At 41.9% G+C, this 24,381-nt stretch overlaps 1 protein-coding gene across 1 annotated transcript in view; it reads right to left on the bottom strand.

Annotated features, from left to right (window-relative positions):
* LRMDA (leucine rich melanocyte differentiation associated) overlaps positions 1-24,381 on the bottom strand; it is a 1,311,384-nt gene that overhangs the window by 627,468 nt on the left and 659,535 nt on the right. The gene's annotated exons all lie outside the window — the stretch shown is intronic.

Raw genomic sequence — 24,381 nt, 5'->3', positions numbered from 1 at the left:
ATCCTCCAGGATCATTATCCTCACTGCTTTCTGTATAGAAAAATCACAATGTGAAATTGACGTTGGAGCGGACGCAGTGCCACGAATCGCCTCTGTGAGTAAATCAATCTGCTGTTGTCTGTGCTGTTGTTGGTGCTGCTGCTACTGGAACTGTTGCAAAAGCAGCTTACTTATTTTATGATGGGATTGCACCAGGTGTTTAATCATGTCCTCCATGCTGTCTGATGTTGCTCCCTGGCTTATAGTTGCTTTCACCAACATGCATCACTTCTGTAGCAGTAACACGTGTTCCCTGGGAACACTGCTGGCACTTTAGTCACCAAATGTAACAATGCTACTCACTTGGGAGTGATCAGAGATATTACAGGAACCGTTTATATGCAAAGTCTGCCTGGTTTATTGCAGTCCTCATAAACCACATCACAGGAAACTCAAATACATCCCTTGTGCGGTTCAAAGTACAACATAAAGCATAAAGTCCATACAAAAGTGCTGGTTAGCCTGCCTGGCTTAGAGTCCAACTTCTTAGTTCTTAGCAAAGGTATTCAATCCAGGAGATCTGCCCCCTCCAAACACAACACACAGGCATGTGTGATACAAACAGCTCTTAATTTACAAAGTGTACCATACGGGGCAGAGTCTCATGGGGACCTGAAAATTTCGCCAGTATAGGGCCCTGAAATTCCTGGTGGCAGCTGTTTAGAACCCTACCGGGCTTCATCAGAGCTAAAAGTAAAAGCATAAAGGTTTGGGAATTTAATCGTGAACAGCAGTGATCAGAAGATGGGGCAAGGACCAGACTGGTTACAGTGAGGAATAGACGGAACGGAGAGTTTAGTGGTGAGGTGAGTATTAGGAATTTTTTTCATCTTTTACATCTTACATTTAATATGCTCGGGGATCTGAATAGACATTTAATTCGAGAAATATAGCTTCACCGTGAAATAAACTTCCCAGGAAAAAAGGGGTCATTTCGAATTTTGCTTGATCCTCTCATCTCTAGAAAAAAGTTAAATGACTGCATGAACTTGATTGACTTCTCAATATATCATCAGATGCTTTAAATCACAGTTCAGTATCACAGGAACTGCTTTATCTGTGTGTTTATTAGGCAACACATCATTAAGCAACATCAGCATATGCATCTCTGCATCGATCTCCTTTGCCAGCTGTCTCCCACACATGTGAACAGCTTTAGAAACAAGGTAATTTTGGCTCTGCAGGCTGAGTGCGCTGGTGGATAATTCACATCAGACACAATATAGAATTCAATGGTCATTCACTGGACATTTTCGTGACAGGATAGAGTAGCTCATCAATATACCAGTAGTGGAAACCACTTTAAAGAAAACTTGTTTGTATAATCAGTTGTGCTCTCTTATGGAAAGGCCACTGCAGGTACCAGTGCAGAAAGAACCTATAGTCCTTTCCGAGTTTTATTACAAAAAGTCTCCTACTATTAGTTTCTTACTATATGAGTCTCATGGTACAATGCTTCTTACATGTATGATGAATGGGACTGGTCTTTTGTACATACAAGGATGGAATAAAGTTCTTTTTTCAAATATTACCTTCATATACTTGGAATTATGAAAAGTGAGTTTTGCATGATTTGTGGTTATTAATAAAGAGCTACATAACAATTTTCACAGTTGTTTTTTTTTTTTAAAAAAAAGCTTAACTTTTAAAGCATGCAAAATTGACCTAAAAGTATTAGCAGAATGACACAGAATACTACTTTATCCCCTTCCAAATAAGATGCAATAAGACATCTTATTTAGGAAGGTGTTCCCACAAATTAACCAATTGATAGAGTAGCTGTGCCCGGCACAAACACCGCGGGAGCTCGTCTTCACTGATGCCAAATTCCCACAGCAAAAGCCAAGATTGCTGCCAGCAACACCCCAGTACCACATCTGGCCGTTCAACTCTTTAGATGCCATGAACAATAGCGACTGCAGCAATTTAGAGGATTGGGAGTGAGAGTACTCCCTCTCTCACCCTATCACCCCCAACTCACCCATTGTTCTGATGGTTGAAATGGATGGCAACCAGAGGTCAAAGAATGAAAAAACCTCAAATAATACAATAAAAAACAATGAAAAAAAATATTTTGCCAAAAAAGCACATGTTTTATGTAACTACAGTATATACAGTCCTGCTCACCATTATTGGCCCCTATTCATTTTTTCATAGACTGTACAATATCTTCAGAAATAAATGGAAATGTACCAGTTATATCTTTTGTAATTAGTGGCTCAAAGTAACACAACAATAAAACATTGTTTTTCATCTTACATGTTGCAATTTCAAAGAAGAAGCAGAATAAACAAAATGTGCACCAGTAAAGGTACCTCTAATTAATACTTGGTTGCACACCCTTTGGCATTGATGAACGCCTCTAAACATTTCTTCTTTTAGCCATCTATAGGCTTCTTACACTACTCAGCTGGTATTTTCTCCCACTCTTCCTTTGCAGTTTGTTAAATCTGTTGAATGTTTGCAGGGTTCTTTTTTCCAATGGCAGATTTCAGTTCACTCTAAAGATTTTCAATAGGATTAAGGTCAGGATTCATTGCTGGACATTTTAAAACAGTCCATTTTTTCTTTTTCAACCATCCCCGTATGCTTTTGTATGTGTGCTTTGGGTCATTGTCTTACTGGAGGACCCATGATCTTCGACTTAAACCAAGTTTTCTTAAGGTACTGTCACACTTAGCGATGTACCAGCGATCCCGACCAGCGATATGACCCGGTCAGGATCGCTGGTACATCGTTAAGTGGTCTCTAGTGAGCTGCCACACAGGCAGATCTCACCAGCGACATAGCAGGGGTCGGGGGTCGCTACTTACCTGTCACACTAGGCGATCCTGCGTCCTCCCACCCGGCTCCACGCGTCGCTCGTCGTCACAGCAGGAAGCGCCGCAGGAAGCCGACGACGAGAAACAGTCCAGCCTGTTCTCACGCGATCAGCGATAAGCAGCGGGGGAGCCGGTCAGAGGTAAGTATCACACATAGCGATATCGCTAGCAATATCGCTATAACGTCACTAGTTATAGTGATATTGCTAGCGATATCTCTTAGTGTGACATGCCCTTTACACTGGGTAGGACATTTCGCTCTAAAATCTCTTGATAAGTCTCTGATTTCATGATTACTGTTATACGGTCAAGGCCACCAGTACGGGATGCATCAAAGCAACCCCACAGCATTATGGATCCCTCACTATGCTTAACAGTTGGTAGGTTATTTTCCTTGTAAGTTTCATTGTGCCGTCTGTAAACAAACTTCTGCTTTGCATTGCCAAAAAGCACTATTTTTGTTTAATCTGTGCAAAGAACATTTTCCCAGATGGATTGTGGTTTTTCAAGGTACTCTTTGGCACAGATCAGTCATTCCTTTTTAAGTCTTTCCTTCAGCAATGGTTTCCTCCTTGGCCTTCGCCCATAAACCTCTGCTTGGTTTAGTGTACGGTGTATGGTACTAGTTGGAACCATGACCCCAGGCTGCTACAGGTTGGCCTTCAGATCTTTGGATGGTATTTTTTCCACCATTCGCACCAACCTTCAAAGACCTCTATTATCAATTTTCCCCTTTCCCCCACATCCAGGGAGGTTCTTGATAGTTCCATGCTTGGCAAACTTCTTAATAACATTGAGCACTGTTGAAACTGGGATATCGACGTCTTTGGAGATGGCCTTATACCCTTTGGAAGTCTTGTGTTTGAGGATCTCAGAACTGCTATTATTAGCAGACAGTTCCTTTATCTTCACCATTGTGACAAAGGAACAGGACCTACCATGTGGCTTTTTAAAACACTGAAGTCTTCATTTATTGACTAATTCATGTCACATGGGCACCGACATTTAATCACAGGTGATTCTCACTTGTGATTTACCACAGTTGAGTCAAAATGTTTTTCTAAACTAATTTAATGTAAAGGGTGCCAATACCAGTGTCACAGCAATCTTCACGTTTTTCTACTTTTCCCTCCCATTGTTTTTTTGTTTAAAATAATTGTTTATAATTTGCTCTTTTGTATTTAACACAAGAGCTCTATGCAAAAAACTGTTTCACTTGACTCAAATTTTTCAGCAGATATTCCACATTACGTACTTAATCTACATGGGTGCCAATAACAAAGAGCAGGACTGTAAATAAAAAGAAAAACTTATATATGATATCACTGCACCTGGAAATCCCAAATCAATAAAACAGCTACATTATTTATCCCAGGGGTGCACAACCTGCAGCCAGGGGACCATATGTGGATTCTGTGCAGCCCCAACCACAAAGACAGAAAAATGCTTGTCTAACAGGTTGTCTAACTGTGGACAGCCACACATAGAACAGAAGTGGCTGGTGGCTCAGGAGTAGGGACTGGCAAGTACTAATGGTGCCTGGTATAGACATCTCTGGATGCTTGATAAATCAGGAGAATGGGGTATCTTTACCCATTTTGCTCCCCACAAAGCAGGATGCAAGTTAGACAAGTGACCGCCACATCTGTGGATCCATTGTAGTTTATGGGAGTTCTGAAACACCAGGCAGTAAGGAAATAAGCTAAAAAACGAGTATCTTTATTTTATGGCAGTTTCACAGTTTTTTTTACAAGAAGAAATTAGATATTTTTTCACTCCAAATCCACATGAAAAATGCTTCAAACACTTTTTGAATAAAGTTCTTACTACTTTTACTGAGAAATGTCCAAATTATTGTAAAAAAAAAAATAGCACTGTGTGCACTAAAGAGCTATCCTATTCAATACAGTAGAAAAATTATTCTAAGAATATTTGATGCAGTTTTTTAAGTGGATTTAGGAGCAGAATCTATTTCTAAATCCTCATAAAAAGTCAATATGAACATACCAATATATTATTATTATTATTATTATTATTATTATACATTTATATAGCGCCATTTATTCCATGGTGCTTTACATGGGAAAGGGGGAAATATAGACAAGTACAATAAACATGTGCAAGACAAGGGACACAGTACAGAAGGAGAGAGGACCCTACCCGCGAGGGCTCACAGTCTACAGATAGAGTGTTATGTTTTGGAGGTAAGAGTCCTATAAGTAGAATTTTTACCTATCTGACATTAATGGTATATACTTTCGATATGCCACAAAAGTTAATACCCCTTTAATTTTTTTGTGCGATTTCAGTATGACAGTGTGGCCCTTGAACAGAAAAGGGTTGTGCACCCCTAGTTTACTCTAAAACAAAAAAAACAAATTTTTGTTCATTATACTGCTACACACAAAAGTGGACTAAAACATGCTGAAATCGCTGTGTTTAAAGGAGAATGGAATCACTGTAAACATTATTTTGTCTTGCATAAATCTTATGGCTGTGTCGGCACCAAATAAGAAAAAAAGATACACCTTTCAGGAAATGCAGATAAGAAAAATGTTTTTTTTTCTAAAATATTGTTTACAGTATGTAAACATAGTGAAATATAGATAAACCTATATAAGGTAAATCTTATAACACTGTGATCATACTGTTCAATTTTATTAAACACTGAATGATGTTCCCCCTATTCCCTCATAGATTGTAAGCTTGCAAGCAGAATCCTCGTTCCTCTTGGTATCTGTTGATTTACAGTGGGGAAAAAAAGTATTTAGTCAGTCAGCAATAGTGCAAGTTCCACCACTTAAAAAGATGAGAGGCGTCTGTAATTTACATCATAGGTAGACCTCAACTATGGGAGACAGACTGAGAAAAAAAAATCCAGAAAATCACATTGTCTGTTTTTTTTTCATTTTATTTGCATATTATGGTGGAAAATAAGTATTTGGTCAGAAACAAGCAATCAAGATTTCTGGCTCTCACAGACCTGTAACTTCTTCTTTAAGAGTCTCCTCTTTCCTCCACTCATTACCTGTAGTAATGGCACCTGTTTAAGCTTGTTATCAGTATAAAAAGACACCTGTGCACACCCTCAAACAGTCTGACTCCAAACTCCACTATGGTGAAGACCAAAGAGCTGTCAAAGGACACCAGAAACAAAATTGTAGCCCTGCACCAGGCTGGGAAGACTGAATCTGCAATAGCCAACCAGCTTGGAGTGAAGAAATCAACTGTGGGAGCAATAATTAGAAAATACATACAAGACCACTGATAATCTCCCTCGATCTGGTGCTCAACGCAAAATCCCACCCCGTGGGGTCAGAATGATCACAAGAACGGTGAGCAAAAATCCCAGAACCATGCGGGGGGACCTAGTGAATGAACTGCAGAGAGCTGGGACCAATGTAACAAGGCCTACCATAAGTAACACACTACGCCACCATGGACTCAGATCCTGCAGTGCCAGACGTGTCCCACTGCTTAAGCCTGTACATGCCCGGGCCCGTCTGAAGTTTGCTAGAGAGCATTTGGATGATCCAGAGGAATTTTGGGAGAATGTCCTATGGTGTGATGAAACCAAACTGGAACTGTTTGGTAGAAACACAACTTGTCGTGTTTGGAGGAAAAAGAATACTGAGTTGCATCCATCAAACACCATACCTACTGTAAAGCATGGTGGTGGAAACATCATGCTTTGGGGCTGTTTCTCTGCAAAGGGGCCAGGACGACTGATCCGGGTACATGAAAGAATGAATGGGGCCATGTATCGTGAGATTTTGAGTGCAAACCTCCTTCCATCAGCAAGGGCATTGAAGATGAAATGTGGCTGGGTCTTTCAACATGACAATGATCCAAAGCACACCATCAGGGCAACGAAGGAGTGGCTTCGTAAGAAGCATTTCAAGGTCCTGGAGTGGCCTAGCCAGTCTCCAGATCTCAACCCTATAGAAAACCTTTGGAGGGAGTTGAAAGTCCGTGTTGCCAAGCGAAAAGCCAAAAACATCACTGCTCTAGAGGAGATCTGCATGGAGGAATGGGCCAACATACCAACAACAGTGTGTGGCAACCTTGTGAAGACTTACAGAAAACGTTTGACCTCTGTCATTGCCAACAAAGGATATATCACAAAGTATTGAGATGAAATTTTGTTTCTGACCAAATACTTATTTTCCACCATAATATGCAAATAAAATGAAAAAAAAAACAGACAATGTGATTTTCTGGATTTTTTTTTCTCAGTTTGTCTCCCATAGTTGAGGTCTACCTATAATGTAAATTACAGACGCCTCTCATCTTTTTAAGTGGTGGAACTTGCACTATTGCTGACTGACTAAATACTTTTTTTCCCCACTGTATGTGATTATTGTTATTCTGTAATGTCTATTGTCTGTACAAGTCCCATCTAAAATGTAAAGTGCTGTGGAATATGTTGGCGCTATAGAAATAAAATTATTATTAGAATTAAGTCAATAAATAAGAACAATGATTGAACTGCTATTTATTTGTTCATTCTGCCTCCTAAGAATCAAAATAGAAAGCGATCAGAAAATATTACCCAAATGGTACCAATGAAAACTTTATCTCAACCCATAAAAATCTCTCTGGCACAATTCTGTCATCTGCCAACGGAAATATGGGTGGTTTCAATAGTACTAGCAGCACAAACACTCTGGAAAAGTGCCCATGGCTTTCCTAAGAGAAATCCAGAAAAATCTAAGCTCTCAAATCCAAATGACCCCAACTTGAGTTTGCTTAAACTACAGTTAGATTTCACATGTTTAGCATTACTGTAGCTGTGAGAAAGTATGTGAAAGGAACCTGTCAGCAGAGCAACCTACAGACAGTGTCAGGTTGGCACAGTAATACTGATTACAATGATACCTTTGTTGATTAAATCCATCTTGTGGTTGTTGTTTAATCTTTATTTTCAGTTTAGAGTTAATGATATGCTTGTGCTCTGGGGCGGCCTGTGGGGGGTCTTCATGTGATGCTCTGATTACATAGTAACATAGTTAGTAAGGCCGAAAAAAGACAATAGTCCATCCAGTTCAGCCTAAAAAATTCTGTCAGAATAAATCCCCAGATCTACGTCCTTCTAAAGAACCTAACAATAACTGTAAGATACAATATTGTTACGCTCCAGGAAGACATCCAGGCCTCTCTTGAACCCTTCGACTGAGTTCGCCATCACCACCTCCTCGGGCAGGGAATTCCAGATTCTCACTGCCCTAACTATAAAGAATCCTCTTCTATGTTGATGGAAAAACCTTTTCTCCTCCAGACGCACCTTCCTTGGTATAAACAGATCCTCAGAGAGATATTTGTATTGTCCCCTTATATACTTATACATGGTTATTAGATCGCCCCTCAGTCGTCTTTTTTCTAGACTAAATAATCCTAATTTTGTTAATCTCTCTGGGTATTGTAGTTCCCCCATCCCCTTTATTAATTTTGTTGCCCTCCTTTGTACCCGCTCTAGTTTCATTATATCCTTCCTGAGCACCAGTGCCCAAAACTGTACACAGTACTCCATGTGCTGTCTAACCAGAGATTTGTACAGAGGCAGTATAATGCTCTCATCATGTGTATCCAGACCTCTTTTAATGCACCCCATGATCCTGTTTGCCTTGGCAGCCGCTGCCTGGCACTGGCTGCTCCAGGTAAGTTTATCATTAACTAGGATCCCCAAGTCCTTCTCCATGTCAGATTTACCCAGTGATTTACCGTTCAGTGTGTAATGGTGATATTGATACCTTCTTCCCATCTGTATAACCTTACATTTATCATTGTTAAACTGCATCTGCCACCTTTCGGCCCAAGTTCACAACTTATCCAGATCCATCTGTAGCAGAATACTATCTTCTCTTGTTTTTGTAATGCAGACTGCTGACAGGTTACTGATCCCTCACTGATCTGACACCTAGTTTACATAATGAAAATTATATATAACTTGAAAAAAAAGCCCCTTCCCCAGCTTGATCGCATCTATAATGTCTATGTAACTAATTTCCTTGATGTTATCCATAAATTCATAAATAAAAGTTTGTAGATGGCGCCAGTGAAGTAGCAGCTATCGGAAAGATGGCACCGCCTGCGCAATAGCAGTGATCGTTGATGGCTGCTACTGCGCAGGCGCCGCCAGCACCATTTTGAAGGAGGAAATTATTTTTTCTCTAGCAAGATGGTGCCTGCGCCATAACAGTCATCGGATTGCTGATAGCTGCTACTGCGCAGGCGGCACTATATTCAAACTGAACACTAATTATAAGTCTTGTCTACTTATGAGTTTCATGCAAACTTGGATAATACAGATGGATGGAATAGTTGATAGTTAGTGACTGGCCATCATGTGCTAACAAGGCTGCAAGGAAGTAGAAAATTCATGTTTTGGGCTGGAATCATGGGGAGAAAGTTGTTAGGCCCCTTTAAGATCCCTGAAGCTGTGAAAATGACCTTGGCAAAGTATTTAGAGTTTCTGACTGACTACATTCCTTCATGGTACAAAAAGTAGAACCATGCCATCCATAGCAAACTCATCTTCCTACATAATAATGCACCATGCAGCAAAGAATACCTCTTAGGCTAGTTTCACACTAGCATTTTGGAGTGCAGCGACGGCCTGCGCACGGCCGCCGCTAAGCCCCGCCCCCTGCCGCTCCCCGCCGGTAGCTCCGCCCACCGGCGCATGACGCTGCATGCGCCCTGCGTCCCCTATCTTTATCACAGGGGGCGCAGGCCGTGCGCAGTATGCGTTTGGCGGCGCATGCGTCCTTTTGACGGTGCGCCGACCTGCGCCAAACGCAACCTGCTGCAGTTTGTTTGCGTCGGCGCACCGTCAAAAAGGCGCATGCGCCGCCAAACGCATACTGCGCATGGCCTGCGCCCCCTGTGATAAAGATAGGGGACGCAGGGCGCATGCAGCGTCATGCGCCGGTGGGCGGAGCTACCGGCGGGGGCGGGGCTTAGCGGCTGCCGTGCGCAGGCCGTCGCTGCGCTCCAAAACACTAGTGTGAAACTAGCCTTAGTCATTTTCTGCTATGGGCATAACAGAAGAGAAACTCATGGTGTTGGCACCATTAGTGATGAGCGAATTTGTTCAGAAAATGATCGCGAAACATAAATTCAGCATGAATATGGCACATTTGGATTCGTGATTGGAAACACAACGAAAATTTTATAAAATCTGGAAAAATCGGTAATATTCGGTAAAAGCGTGGGAAAATATTTGCATTGCCACAAAAGTATTTTAGGAACTTTAGCAATGACATTGGTGGTGTATCATGAGCATTTAGCACGTGTTTGATGAGGGGAGGGGGTTTGCAGAGCTCAGAGGCGCGATGTTCTTGTAAACAGTCATTTTTTTACCTAGCTTTATGTGTGCATATTGCGGCTAGCCAATCAGGGCGCAGGAAACACCCACAATGTCCTGACACAACAGCTTGTGTCATTGGCTACTGAAATCACATATCCCTCTCCATATAAATAATGGACATCTTGTTTTAGTGCCATTGTAATACTGTAACAGCGCAGAGAGGCTGCTCCTGAAGCTGCCACTGTTAACAGCAAGATTTTAGCTAGTTAATTAGGCAGTTGTACATCAGTCAGATAGTGTAGGTAGCTAGTGCCCAATGTGGCCATTAACCCCTTAACCCCCAAGGGTGGTTTGCACGTTCATGACCGGGCCAATTTTTACAATTCTTACCACTGTCCCTTTATGAGGTAATAACTCTGGAACGCTTCTATGGATCCTGGTGATTCTGACAATGTTTTCTCGTGACATATTGTACTTCATGCTAGTGGTAAAATTTCATTCATATAACTTGCGTTTATTTGTGAAAAAAATGGAAATTTGGCTAAAATTTTGAAAATTTCGCAGTTTTGCAACTTTGAATTTTTATGCCCTTAAATCACAGAGATACGGCACACAAAAAACTTAATAAGTAACATTTCCCACATGTTTACTTTACATCAGCACAATTTTGGAACCCAAATTTTTTTTCTTAGGAAGTTATAAGGGTTAAAATTTGACCAGCGATTTTTCATTTTTGAAACACCATTTTATTTTTACGGACCACATCACATTTGAAGCCACTTTGAGGGGTCTATATGATAGAAAATACCCAAAAGTGACACCATTCTAAAAACTGCAACCTTTAAGGTGCTCAAAACCACATGCAAGAAGTTTATTAACCCTTCAGGTGCTTCACAGGAATTTTTTGAATATTCAAAAAAAAAATGAACATTTAACTTTTTTTCACAAAAAAAATACTTCAGGTTCAATTTTTTTTATTTTACCAAGGGTAACAGGAGAAGTTGGACTGCAAAACTTATTGTGCAGTTTGTCCTGAGTATGCTGATACCTGGTATGTGGGGGGGAACCACTGTTTCGGCGCATGGCAGAGCTCAGAAGGGAAGGAGCGCCGTTTGACTTTTTCAATGCAAAATTGGCTAGAATTCAGATCGGACGCCATGTCACGTTTGGAGAGCCCCTGATGTACCTAAACAGAACAAACCCCCCACAAGTGGCCCCATTTTGGAAACTAGACCCCCCAAGGAACTTATCTAGATATGTGGTGAGAACTTTGAAACCCCAAGGGCTTCACAGAAGTTTATAACGTACAGCCGTACAATTGAAAAATCATATTTTTTCCACAAAAATGATCTTTTCACCCTCAATTCTTATTTTTCCAAGGGTAACAGGACCCTAAAAGTTATTGTGCAATTTGTCCTGAGTCCGATGATACCCTACATGTGGGGATAAACCACTATTTGGGCGCATGGCAGAGCTCGGAAGGGAAGCAGCGCCATTTGACGTTTTTGGCTGGAATTGAGATCAGACACCATGCCGCGTTTGGAAAGCCCCTGATGTACCAAAACAGTGAAAACCCCCCACAAATTACATCATTTTGGAAACTAGACCCCCCCAAGGAACTTATCTAGATATGTGGTGAGCACTTTGAACTCCCCAGTGCTTCACAGAAGTTTATAGCGCCCAGGCGTGAAAATAAAAAAATCTTATTTTTTCCACAAACATGATCTTTTAGTCACCAATTTTTTTATTTTCCCAAGGGTACCAGGAGAAATTGGATGCCAAAAGTTGTTGTACAATTTGTCCTGAGTGCGCTGATACCCCATATGTGGGAGAAAAGTACTGTATGAGCACACGTCGGGGCTCGGAAGGGAAGTAGTGACGTTTTGGAATGCAGACTTTGATGGAATGGTCTGCGGGTGTCATGTTGCTTTTGGAGAGCCCCTGATGTACCTAAACAGTGGAAACCCCCATAAGTGACACCATTTTGGAAACTAGATCCCCTAAGGAACTTATCTAGATGTGTGGTGAGCACTTTGAACCCCCAAGGGCTTCACAGAAGTTTATAATGCCCGGGCATGAAAATAAAAAAATCGTATTTTTTCCACAAACATGATCATTTAGTCCCCAATTTTTTTATTTTCCCAAGGGTAAAAGGAGAAATTGGACCCTAAAAGTTGTTGTACAGTTTGTCTTGAGTATGCTGATACCTCATATGTGGGAAAAAACTACTGTATGGGCACACGTTGGGGCTCAGAAGGGAAGTAGTGACGTTTTGGAATGCAGACTTTGATGGAATTTTCTGCTGGTGTCATGTGCGTTTGGAGAGCCTCTGATGTACCTAAACTTTTGAAACTCCCCACAAGTGACCCCATTTTGGAAACTAGACCCCCCACGGAACTTATCTAGATGTGTGGTGAGCACTTTGAACTCCCAAGTGCTTCACAGAAGTTTATAACGCCCAGGCGTGAAAATAAAAAAATCATTTTTTTTCCACAAAAATTATATTTTTCCCCTAATTTTTTATTTTCCTAAGGGTAACAGGAGAAATTGGACCCCAAAAGTTGTTTTTCAATTTGTCCTGAGTACGCTGATACCCTATATGTGGGGGTAAAACACTGTTTGGGCACATGGCAGAGCTTGGAGGGGAAGGAGCACCATTTGACTTTTTCAACGCAGAATTGGCAGGAATTGAGATCAGACGCCATGTTGCATTTGGAGAGCACCTGATGTGCCCAAACAGTGGAAACCCCTCAATTCTAACTCCAACCCTAACCCCACCACACCCCTAACCCTATTCTCAGCCCTAACCCTAGCCCTAATGGGGAAATGGAAATAAATACATTTTTTTTATTTTATTATTTTTCCCTAACTAAGGGGGTGATAACAAGGGGTTTGATTTACTATTTATGGCGGTTTTTATATTTGGCAGCTGTCACACGCTAAAAGACGCTTTTTATTGTAAAAATAGTTTTTGCATCACCACATATTGAGAGCTTTAATTATTCCATATTTTGACCCATTGAGTCATGTGAGGTCTTATTTTTTGTGGGACGAGCTTTTATTCGTATCATGTTCGGGCACGTGACATCTTTTGATCGTTTTTTATTCCGATTTTTGGGACGCAGAATGAACAAAAACCAGCGTTTCATGAAATTCTTTTGGGGGGTGCATTTACACCGTTCCACGTGCAGTAAAATTGATAAGGCCCTTTTATTCTTTGGGTCAGTACGGTTACAGCGATATTTTTACATTGCTTTATTCTGCGAGCTATAACTTTCTTATTTTTTCACTGATGACGCTGTATGGTGGCTCCTTTTTTGCGGGACAAGATGCTGTTTTCAGCGGTACCATGCATATTTATATGCGTCTTTTTGATCGCGCGTTATTGCACTTTTTGTTCGGTGGTATGATAATATATCATTATTTTTTGCTTCGTTTTTTATTTTTATATTTTTATTTTTTCAGGGGTTCGCTAAAGGGGTTAACTAATGGGACAGTTTTATAGGGCGGGTCGTTATGGAGGCGGCAATACCAAATATGTGTACTTTTGTTTGTTTTTTATTTCCAAAAAATGAATTTATTAGCGAATATTTTTTTTTTTTTTATTTAGCGTTTTTTTTTTAATTATTTTTACACTTTTTTTTAACTTTATTACATTGTCCTGTGACAGTTCACTGATCTGTCACATCACAGATCACTGTGACAGATCAGCGATCTGTCACAGGCACTGCACAAGGCTTCCTCCTTTCCTGCGCTTTGCAGGCATGAAGAAGCCAGCTCCCTGCAGGCCCCCGAAGGTCCCCGTCGCCATCTTGGATTCGGGGACCTGCAGGGATGGAGCCCCCCCGCAGCAGCGCTGCTGTGGGGGGCTCAGGGAAGCACGGAGGGAGCCCCCTCCCTGCCGATGCTTCCCTTTAATCCCCGGTACACCACAATTGTGTTTGATCGCGGTGTGCAAGGGGTTAACGTGTCGGGGGCGGTCCGTGACCACCCCTGACACATTGTGCCGGGTGTCAGCTGTGATAATCAGCTGACACCCGGCCGCGATCAGCGGCACTCACCACGTGGGCGCCGCTGATCGCTGTGACGTACTATCCCCTCCCTGGGAATTAAGTCCCAGGGCACAAGGACGGGATAGTACGTCACATGACAGAAAGGGGTTAAATTTACCTTTCAGCACTTTTTTTTTTTTGCTATTACTGAAGTCCACAGAGACAAAGCCAGCAGGGCACAAGTCATAGAAATGTGGTGTGCCCCCTTCTATAGTGCTCCATGCACGAGTATAACATTCTAATTAATATTTTTTCACTAGCTAAATGTGAAACAGCCTGCTGCATCCCATGTTGTCATTTTATGGTGGTGATATGAACCTGCCTGCAGGCACAATAAAAAAATATAATTTTTCAGTTGCAAAAAGATAAACATCCCGCCATATCACACTTTGTCATTTGGTTGGGTTGAAATTAAGCTGTAGAGGCCTGATCCATAGGCCACAAAAATTCTTCTGTTCTTAGCGTCATACAGTAGGAGACCTGACTTTAAAATTGGTTGTAGCATAACTTCTTTGTCATACAGGCCTCATCCACACTCCAACAATTCTTTTTGTGACTAACACGATACAGCACGCCATATTACAATTTGGAATTTGCTGTCGCTGAAATTCAGCTGTTTGCAGAGGTGGTGCAGAGTTTATAATCTAATTTTTTGTTGCTAATACTGTTCTTCTACCATGCTATCTGAGCAACATGACTGGGAAAAAACGAGACTGTGTATGAAGGGGAATTAGGCTTGGTGTTTATGGTGTACGTGGGGTAGGTGGTAATGTTTGGGAAAGCACTAGTGAAGCAACGTCACGTCCTATGCAAAGACAACTGACAAAATATGCTACTGGACAGGCTACACCACTACCTTTCTTTGGCAGATGCACAGCAATATGCCTTGTCGATGATGCCCAGAAAGAGCATGTACTCGAGTGGATGGCAAGCACAGCTTCAAGTGGCCTCTCCTCCTCTTCCTCCACTTCAGTATGCTGCCTTTCTGCCTGGAAGATACAGACGGTTTCCAAAAGCTGATGGCCATTGCAGTCCCCCAGTACCAATTACCCAGTCACCATTACTTTTCCAGCATATCGGAGACAACATCACACGTTCGTTGACAAAATTTCTCTCTGCTAGGATGCATTTCACCACAGACAATAGGACGAGTAAGCATGGCCCAGGGCAATACATCTCACTGACTGGGCACTGGGTGACCTTGGTGACTGTGGGGACAGGCGCCACTCCTCCAGTCTTGGTATCCCCTAGGCTTGCAGGAGAAACCTCTATATTTTACACTTCCTCCACTGCTTCTGCCTCCTCTATCTCTTCTAGGGCCTCCACCTGTGCCCTCAACCTCTGCCTTAACGAGACACGTGTTCCAACAGTGCAGAGCAAAATTAATGCCACTTCTGTAGTGTAAGGTCCTTATTTGTTTAAATGTGAACATTCCAGGATGGGTGGCCATCTGCTGGATTGGGTTTCGTGGAAGACCTATCTGTCCCTATTATACTATTTCTACTGTGGTGAAATTGATGCCACTTTGGTGGTGTGTGCCATTAATTTCTGAGGGTGAGGGGATTAGCTAAAGGTCATTCCCTTTAGAGGACCACAGACCTTACTTATTAACATACATAACGAGTTGTGAAACAAACATTTACAAAAAAAAATAGTTATAACTATATTTTTTTGCAAATGTTTGTTTACAAAAGGGAATGACCTTTAGCTAATCCCCTCACCTGGACCCGTAGAAGCGAGTAATCGCGAAACGGCCGTTGTCCGGCACCTCCCTCCCCTAGCATTCCTCTAACGTCCTGCATGTCCACACATCTATTGATGGAATTTATGTGAAATAAAAACGCACAGTTTTTCAGCTATATCGGTGAGTGCTGCATATTTCTTCTTTTTTCGCTTCACATTGAAATATTCATGTTTTTTCATGCAAGCACCTCTGTTTTTTGACTGAAGTGTATGCCACAATACTTCAGATAAATAGCTCCGTCTGTTAATGTGGTGATTTGTGTGCCCTAGTATGCCGTTCATCTGTTTGCTCTTTGCTGGGATCATATATATATATATATATATATATATATATCTATATCTGTTGTACTAAGTGTATAGGAATATATGTCATATAATGTATATATGTTGTTAAATAGGGAAAGTATAGTACCTTAGTCGGTCCACTAGATGGGGTACATAGTGTATTATAGTTAATTAGGAGGAACCAACCATGCATAAGATACAGGGTTTTCCCTTTTTAGAGGAGAAGGGCCATGGAGCACGTATAGGGCTGATAGCTCCATAACGTTTTAAGCAAGGAACCCAGCCGTCCAGGGCCTAGTGGGCCAAAAGTGCAGCGAAGCAGCAGTGTCAGCAATGGTGGAAGAGAACCTACAGAAGGGGTGGCAACAATACAAGGATGCAGGTCGCTCTATAAGGTGGCAGATCACTGCATGGGCAGATGCCCTCATGTCCGGGGTGAAACGGACGGGCGAACGCCTAAGCGTAGTGAGTCTGAACAGGGAGGACGCTGCGGTACCAGATGAGATGGTATGGCCTGGGCACGTTCTGAAGGACGTAGGAAAGAGTGCAGGGAAAGTGAAGAATGTGGACTGTATGGAACCCTATGCTGATTTTGTATTTAATAAGGATGTGCTGTGCAAAGAAAGAAGTAAAGTTCTACGTTTTAAGTTGCAGCTGGACTGTGTCTCTGTGCTCAGACGACTGGAGGGGGTCTTAAGGAACGTAGAGAAGACCGTGAAGGCGTGGATAATGAAGAAGCAGGTACACTGACAATGGGACTTTCTTTGTATGTGACAGGAGACCAGGGCACGCAAGATCCGTCATTCTCAGCCATGACTATGGCCTTGGCGCTCCCTCACATCATAAAAACAAGAGCCAACTAAAAATGTTCATGAATTAAGGAGGTCAAAATCATAAAGAATATAGATCAAAATATATAGAGCAGTGTTAGCACCTGGAAAGCTGATGAGATTTCCATTTCTATGCTGATCAATGTCATTAAGTCGGGTAAAGGAGTGGGAATTTTGATGTCCTATACGAAGTGATCCAATCCCAGCTGCATAAAGTGCAGGCAGACAATATATCTCTAAAGTTGTCACCACCCTGTAGTTCAAAAAGTTTATCACTGGGGCAAAACACACTCACTATCACTATGTGTTTCTGCGTGATCAGACACAGTTATTCTAACCTTTTCAAGACACAGTCATACACCTAAACATACAGTATATAATGTAGTTGGTACCAGGAATATAAAAATCTCATTCATAGTAAATACTTGACAGTTGACAGCTGACCAACATGAAGGACCATCTGTGGTGTTGTATGACATCTCATGTAACATAGAAAGATAGCAGTTCTTGGATAATAACCTACAATCCACAGTTAATTCCTTGTGAGGTCAAACAAATGAATGAAAAATTAAAAGGACCAAGCTAATCAACCAACAATCATAAAATTACCATCTATTTCAGCTTGGAATGACTGCACAATTGCATGCATCTCCATCTTCGGCCATAAGCTCGGCAGATTCATGATGTACTTTTGAAGTTTAGAAAAACTGTGTCAAATACTTAAATACTTTTCTACTGCAAACCCACTGAACTTCCTAAAATTATGGCTATTATTGGATTCTATGAGGGTACTTTGGTTTTTTGAGCCGGCATCAATAAGTGAACTATTATCACGTGAATTAGGGTGACGTCGTCTTCTAGTTTTGTGTCACTGCACTGTGATCCTTCCATTGAGAACTGTCTTCTGCCTTTATGCGTTGGCCATAATTTTACACTACAATCTACAGAGGGTCATGATATGGTTTCCCATTCGCTGGCGCTAGATTTATCAATACCTACATTATCTGTCTCATGCATTTGCCTTTGTCAGGTTTGATTTACAGCTGTTTGTAAAGAAACTTACATTTTATATTTTATACCATTACCTCACAGGGGTTAAAAAATACATTTCTCTTATAAATGAAGATGCTGAAATGTCAGCAAGAAAATGCACTTTTAAGTTCCTTAGCAGACAGTTACCTATTGACATGGTGTGTAAGAAAAAAGGCGAGGATAGACTGGCTAGTCCTGCAGTCAGTAACCTTGGCGGTGGATGCAATGTCACCATGACCAGACCATCATTCTAGCAGAGTTACAGCTCCTTATTTAAAAAGGAAACAAATACCAGTCAGCAAATGTCAAAGCAAGGACACCTCTCCGCCTCACAGCTAAAGTTATCAGCTCTGGGCTTTAATATTGCACTCTTCTCTTTTATAACCACCCCTGAAGATTTATCTCCAAGAGCTGCTTCAGATTCCAGCAGTTCCCAGGACCAAGATTTACACACACAGAGAAACGGTTCAATTTATCACCGGTCCTGGGGTGCGGCGCACCGTGCTTCAGACCCATATGGCTCGCCCGGATGCTACATTCACAACTTCTTGTCCCCCCGAAAGGGCTGCATACTGCTTTTCAGTTTATGTGGCATAAATTCTGTCCATGCCCTTCCAGATCACTGGACTTTATCGTCCTGCATGAGCAGACTCTATAAATCAAAATTATTTAATCATTTCTCCATTTTAATTTAAGCAAAATAGAAAAAGGAGGAAAAAGAAAAATTGTTTATGCTGTAAACATTCAAAAGGTCCTCGGAAATGGGTGATAATTTCTCTTTTCCTTGGCTGTCACCACAAAGGCTGATGTGATAGTGAGTTATTAAGCTGGCTTCTGCTGGGGGAAGGTTGACCTAGAAATCACAGCAAGAAATCAGTAGGTGCAAATACTCTGCAGCTAAAGATGGAGGTAAAAAAAAAGAGGATGGATTTATACAGCCAAGTCCAACACCTTATAAATCACCCAGCAGAAGATCAAGGGAAGAAGAAAGATAAAAAAGGGGAACTTGTCCCTAAGATCTGAGATAGGAAGCAAAATATGCAAATCAGCCACTCTATTCCTGAAGTCATAAATTGAACTCCCATAAATTAGCGCACTGAAGATTTCTCGTCAGACATCTAAGAAGAGGTATACTTCTTTATTAGTACATGCAAAATGCTTCAGAACGTATTCCAATCTGTGACTTGTCAAGAGACTCTGGAAATTGGTATAATTAGTACCTTTAAACAATATGGATATGAAGTATGATTTTTAAAGGATCCTGATTTTTAAAAGCGAAGGCTTCTGGGATCGGCAGAAAGCAGACAAGAGGCAGAACCCACTAGACAATAATGATTTTAATCTACATTCCAAATTTCAGGAAACGCCATAGGGTAAATCAATTGCGCACAATGCATTGATGTTATACGTATACATGAAACCACTGAAAATCCTTTTTGAACAACACGAGACAAATGATCTCTAAAGTCAAAAAAACTTTGCAGTGTAAAGGCCCCGTCACACATAGCAATCTCGCTAGCGAGATCGCTGCTGAGTCACAACTTTTGTGACACAACAGCGATCTCACCAGCGAGATTGCTGTGTGTGACAGCGATCAGCGACCGGCCACCCTGCCGGTATCGCTGATCGCTGCAGGAAACCTCTGGACATTTTTTTCGTCGCTGATCTCCCGCTGGCCAGCACGCATCGCTGCGTGTGACAGGCGGGAGACCAGCAATCAGCTGTAAAATAATTAAAAAAATATTGTTATTCTCACCTTCCGGCGTCCCGCCTCTCTCCACGCTCCCGATCCCAGTAATCCTTTGCAAGAATGACCGCGAGACTTCGCGATCCCGCGAGAACGGACATCATCGCGGTAATTCTTGCAAAGGATTACTGGGACCGGAGCGTGGAGAGAGGCGGGAATGCTGCGCGGGACGTTGGAAGGTAAGAATAACAATATTTTTTATTTTAATTCTATTTTTGACATGAATATGGCATCAGCGCTAACGAACACAGTGATGCCGCGCGCGTGTCGTCGCTGTGCTAATCGCTGGTGAAGCTGTCTGTTTGACAGCTCACCAGCGATCACATAGCGACTTACCAGCGATCCTGACACGTTGATATCGTTGTCGGGATCACTGGTAAGTCGCTATGTGTGACTCCAGCTTAAGGGTATGTGCACACGGTGCGGATTCTGCTGTGGTTCTGCAGCGTTTCTGCACCTGCGGGTCCGCAGCAGATTCTGCTGCGTTGTACAGTACCTTTATTTCCTATGGAAATAAAAAAAAGCTGTGCACATGCTGCGGTTTTTTCCGCGCGGTTTTGCTGCGGTTTACAAACCGCAGCATGTCAATTGCTTGGTGCAGAAACGCTGCAGTTTTACACCTCATCCATTATGAGGTGTAAAACCGCAGGGCAAAACCACAGATAAACCGTGGGACTTTTGTCATGCGGATTTACCTGCGGTTTTCTCTACAAAATCCGCAGAGGCAAAAAACAACGTGTGCACATAGCCTTTGGGTACACGCTGCGGATTTTGCTGCAGATCCGCTGCGGATTTGGCCTCTGCGGATCCGAAGCAGTTCTGCAGACAGTGTGCCGTACCATGTAAGTCTATGTGATTTACAATCTGCTGTGCACATGCTGCGTTTTTTTCACTGCGGAAAAGCTGTGGTTTTGAATCCGAAGAAAGAATTGACATGCCAATTCTTTCAGTGGATTCCGCTGCGGTTTGACACCTATTCCATTGTCAAGGTGTCAAACCGCAGGGGAAAACCACTGGCCAATCCGCAGATAAACCGCAGGTCATTTTACCTGCGGTTTTACCTGCGGATCCGCACGGAAAAATCCGCTGGTGAATCCGCAGGGTGTGCACATAGCCTAAGGCTCTGTTCACATGTTCCTATTAAGGCTTCCAGCAGCCTCTCTTGGACAGAACAGAAAACAGTTTTTTGTATCGGATAGCAAACAAATTAGCTTTTGCAATATTAGGGTGAGTGCACAGTGCGGATTTAGCTGCGGATTTTTCCTCGCGGATTTGCAAGTAAAACCGCAGGTAAAGAGACCTGCAGTTTATCTGCGGATTTGCCTGCGGTTTTCCCCTGTGGTTTGACACCTGGAAAATGGAACAGGTGTCAAACCGCTGTGGAATCTGCAGAAAGAATTGACATGCTGCGGATTTAAAACCGCAGCAAATCTGCATGGAAAAATCCGCAGCATGTGCACAGCGGTTTTGAAATCCCATTGCTTTGCATTTTACCGTACATTGCTTGTGGAACTGCTGCGGATCCGCAGGGCCAAATCCGCTGCGAATCCACAGCAGAATCCGCAACGTGTGCACATACCCTTAACGTCCATGGGAAATGGATCTTAACGGATGGCCATTCTTTATGTCATATCTTTACCTGACCCGTTTTTAGTACTGCCCATGCCCAGAACACTATAGCTACTCAGACAACTTGATTAAAAATGGATCTAATCACAATGAAACAAAAAGAGATACAAAAGTGGATACTAAGGTTTCAGTGTTAAAACAGATCCCTTTGACTGTCCATCTTAGAAATGGAAGCTTTAATTAAAAGTTTGGAAAACATTTACATCCGTTCTTTTACATGTCCATTTTATTTGACCGGATCCGTTACAAACAGATGTCAAATGGACATGTGAACAGAGCCTTAGACTGACATTTTAACAGTGCTGCACCACTTGTCATCACAGGTACAACTTGTTATTAAACGAAAATTATAAAAATTGACTCTTTTGAAAACTGTCAAAGTCTAATATTTGACACATTTGCTATAGTTTCTTCTATATCTAGATTTAAAACATCTGTGAAAGTATTATGTAGTTTTTGGCCAAATTTATGTAGAAATATGGAAAAATTTGAAAAATTCAAAAATTTTCAAACATTATTATTCCTGAAATATATATTTTAGCGGTTTAGTTCTCGAAAAAAAAGTATAAGAAAGCTTTAGTGCTCCATTGGCGTGGCCAAACGCTCATTGCACCATTACGCTGCCTCAGTTTGCACTTTGTCATATCTTGATTGACATAGTTCAAGCAAGTGCTGCCTGAACTCAATCAGCGGCCATGCTGCTCTTCATTAGTGACACTGCAGGAGAGCAGCCATGCTCAGCGTCAGTGTGTGCGCTCATTGCTGGCTGCTCTCTTCAGTACAGTCCCAAGCGATGGCCCCCAGACAGGAGTCAGTGGTGAGAGCGCACACTGACACTGGCTCAGTATGCAAATCGAGGGATGTTTTTCTCCAACTAAACCACTAAAATCAATACAACAGATGTGATTTTTCATAAGGGCCAAGTAATGTACATACATGTATGAGTAGTTTAATTAGTAGGTTTTGGGGTGACAGACCTTAAATGAGTTTAAATCCAATATACTAACCATACATTGAGAAGGAAGATCCAGAAGGGTAATCTTAACGCTAATCATACTTAACATTTCATGCGTTAAAACAACCATTTCACTCCATTATATCAGATAGCAACTGCTGCAGACAGACGATTGCTATGCTCACGATCACTTACCCAATTCTGCATCGGCCATCTAATGCTGTCTGCTATTGTTTAGAACATGAAGCAATGACTAATCTCACTGTCATGTCTCCTACCAGACCTCACTGTTGTTACAACGTACATGTAACAGACAATATACACACTGAGGGGTATGCATGGAACTGACTCAGAGAAAATGAGGCCTTTCATGCCAAAAGCAACCAATCACAGCACAGCTTTCAACTTGAATTGTTCTCTTGCAAACTGAAAGCTGGTCTGTGAATAGCCGCAATGTGCAACAAACAGATATACGGTATATAAATATTCATAAATCTTCTCAACTCTGTGTAGTCTGATATTTCCATTTTATTCCCTTCCATATATCAGAACAAACAGTAAGTTGTAAAAAATAAGGGATCATATCACCCCAAAACCATCTGTGAAGGTGTTAATAACCATATGCTGAAATTCTGTATATTTCTGCTGATTAGGCCTCATCACCATCAGTATGGCATCCGTATTTTGGATATTTGTGTTATACAGCTATAATTAGGCATTCCACAGTATGACTACTTTAACTGGAAAGAACCCGATAATGAATGTATACTGCTCACTGAATATATGACAGGTATATTTCATTGATCACATAATCTCCTACTTATGTGATACACAAATATACTGGGTATGCAGGGATTGCAGTTGCACCTTGGCATTGGCTGAGTGACAAAGACTCATATGGCACATTTGAGAGGACCAATACTATTAAAAACCTGTGATTAGAGATGGGCAAACCAGAACAGTAAAGTTCGGTGTCTGTACTGAACTCCTACAGTTCGGGCACGGACACCAAACACAGGCTTCACCAGGAAGTCGATGTTACTGTTTGGGTTTGGCCACCCAAACACCGGGTGTTTCTCGGGCTGTCATATGCATGGCCGAATGGAATACACTTCCTCTGATCAGCATTAAGATGCGACTGTCCAGACTGATAACCTCTGATGAATGAGCTGCTGCAAGCGCAGTATCAGTGAGCAGCAGTGACGTCATTGAGGTCACCGCCGGTCACTTAGGCTGCATTCCCAGCTGGACCTCTGGTTTGCGGTGACCTAGCGTGGTAAGATCACCGCTAGCTAATGATTTTACCACCAATCAGAAGCAGTGTTTGCTACACGGTCATGCACAGGACAGTGTGGAACACTGGATGTTCAGGCCCCCCATTCAAGTGAATGTGGTCCGGTTTTGGGTAGGCATACTGTTCTGGTACCTGAAACCTACCCTTTTTTTTTTTTTTTTAACTGTTGGGTTGAACTCGCTAGACTCGAACATTCAGGGGTCTGCCTATCTCTAACTGTGATAGTTCAGGGCTTTGTGTGAGATTTCGCATTGGGGTGCATGAGCTTCAATTTTAGTCACTGGAGAATTTATGACACTTTAAATCACCTATCAAGTAAGTGATAAAGATCTAATTTTTACTACATTTCACCCAACAAAAAGAAAACCACTATCAAACATGAGGGAGGAACCAAAGAAAGCAAAGCGCACAAGCAAAAATCTATGATTTTCTAGGGACATGTTCCTCGTGCTCAGTGGGTCAAGGACAAAGTCACTGCCACACTCCTCTGGTAGTGGCTTACCTCCCTTGAAAATAAAAGGATTGTACATTAAAACTACAATTACCAGATGCTTTTCTACCTCAAGAGTAGGGAGGGCCCATATATATCATATGGCCATCCAGTCCTGCTAACATTAGTGGGTTCCCTGTCTTTCTGTATGGGT

Source organism: Dendrobates tinctorius, unplaced genomic scaffold (genome assembly GCF_039654945.1).
Source record: "Dendrobates tinctorius isolate UK_male_01 unplaced genomic scaffold, ASM3965494v1 ptg000028l, whole genome shotgun sequence".
Lineage (NCBI taxonomy): Eukaryota > Metazoa > Chordata > Amphibia > Anura > Dendrobatidae > Dendrobates > Dendrobates tinctorius.
This window is presented reverse-complemented; position numbering and strand designations above follow the sequence as displayed.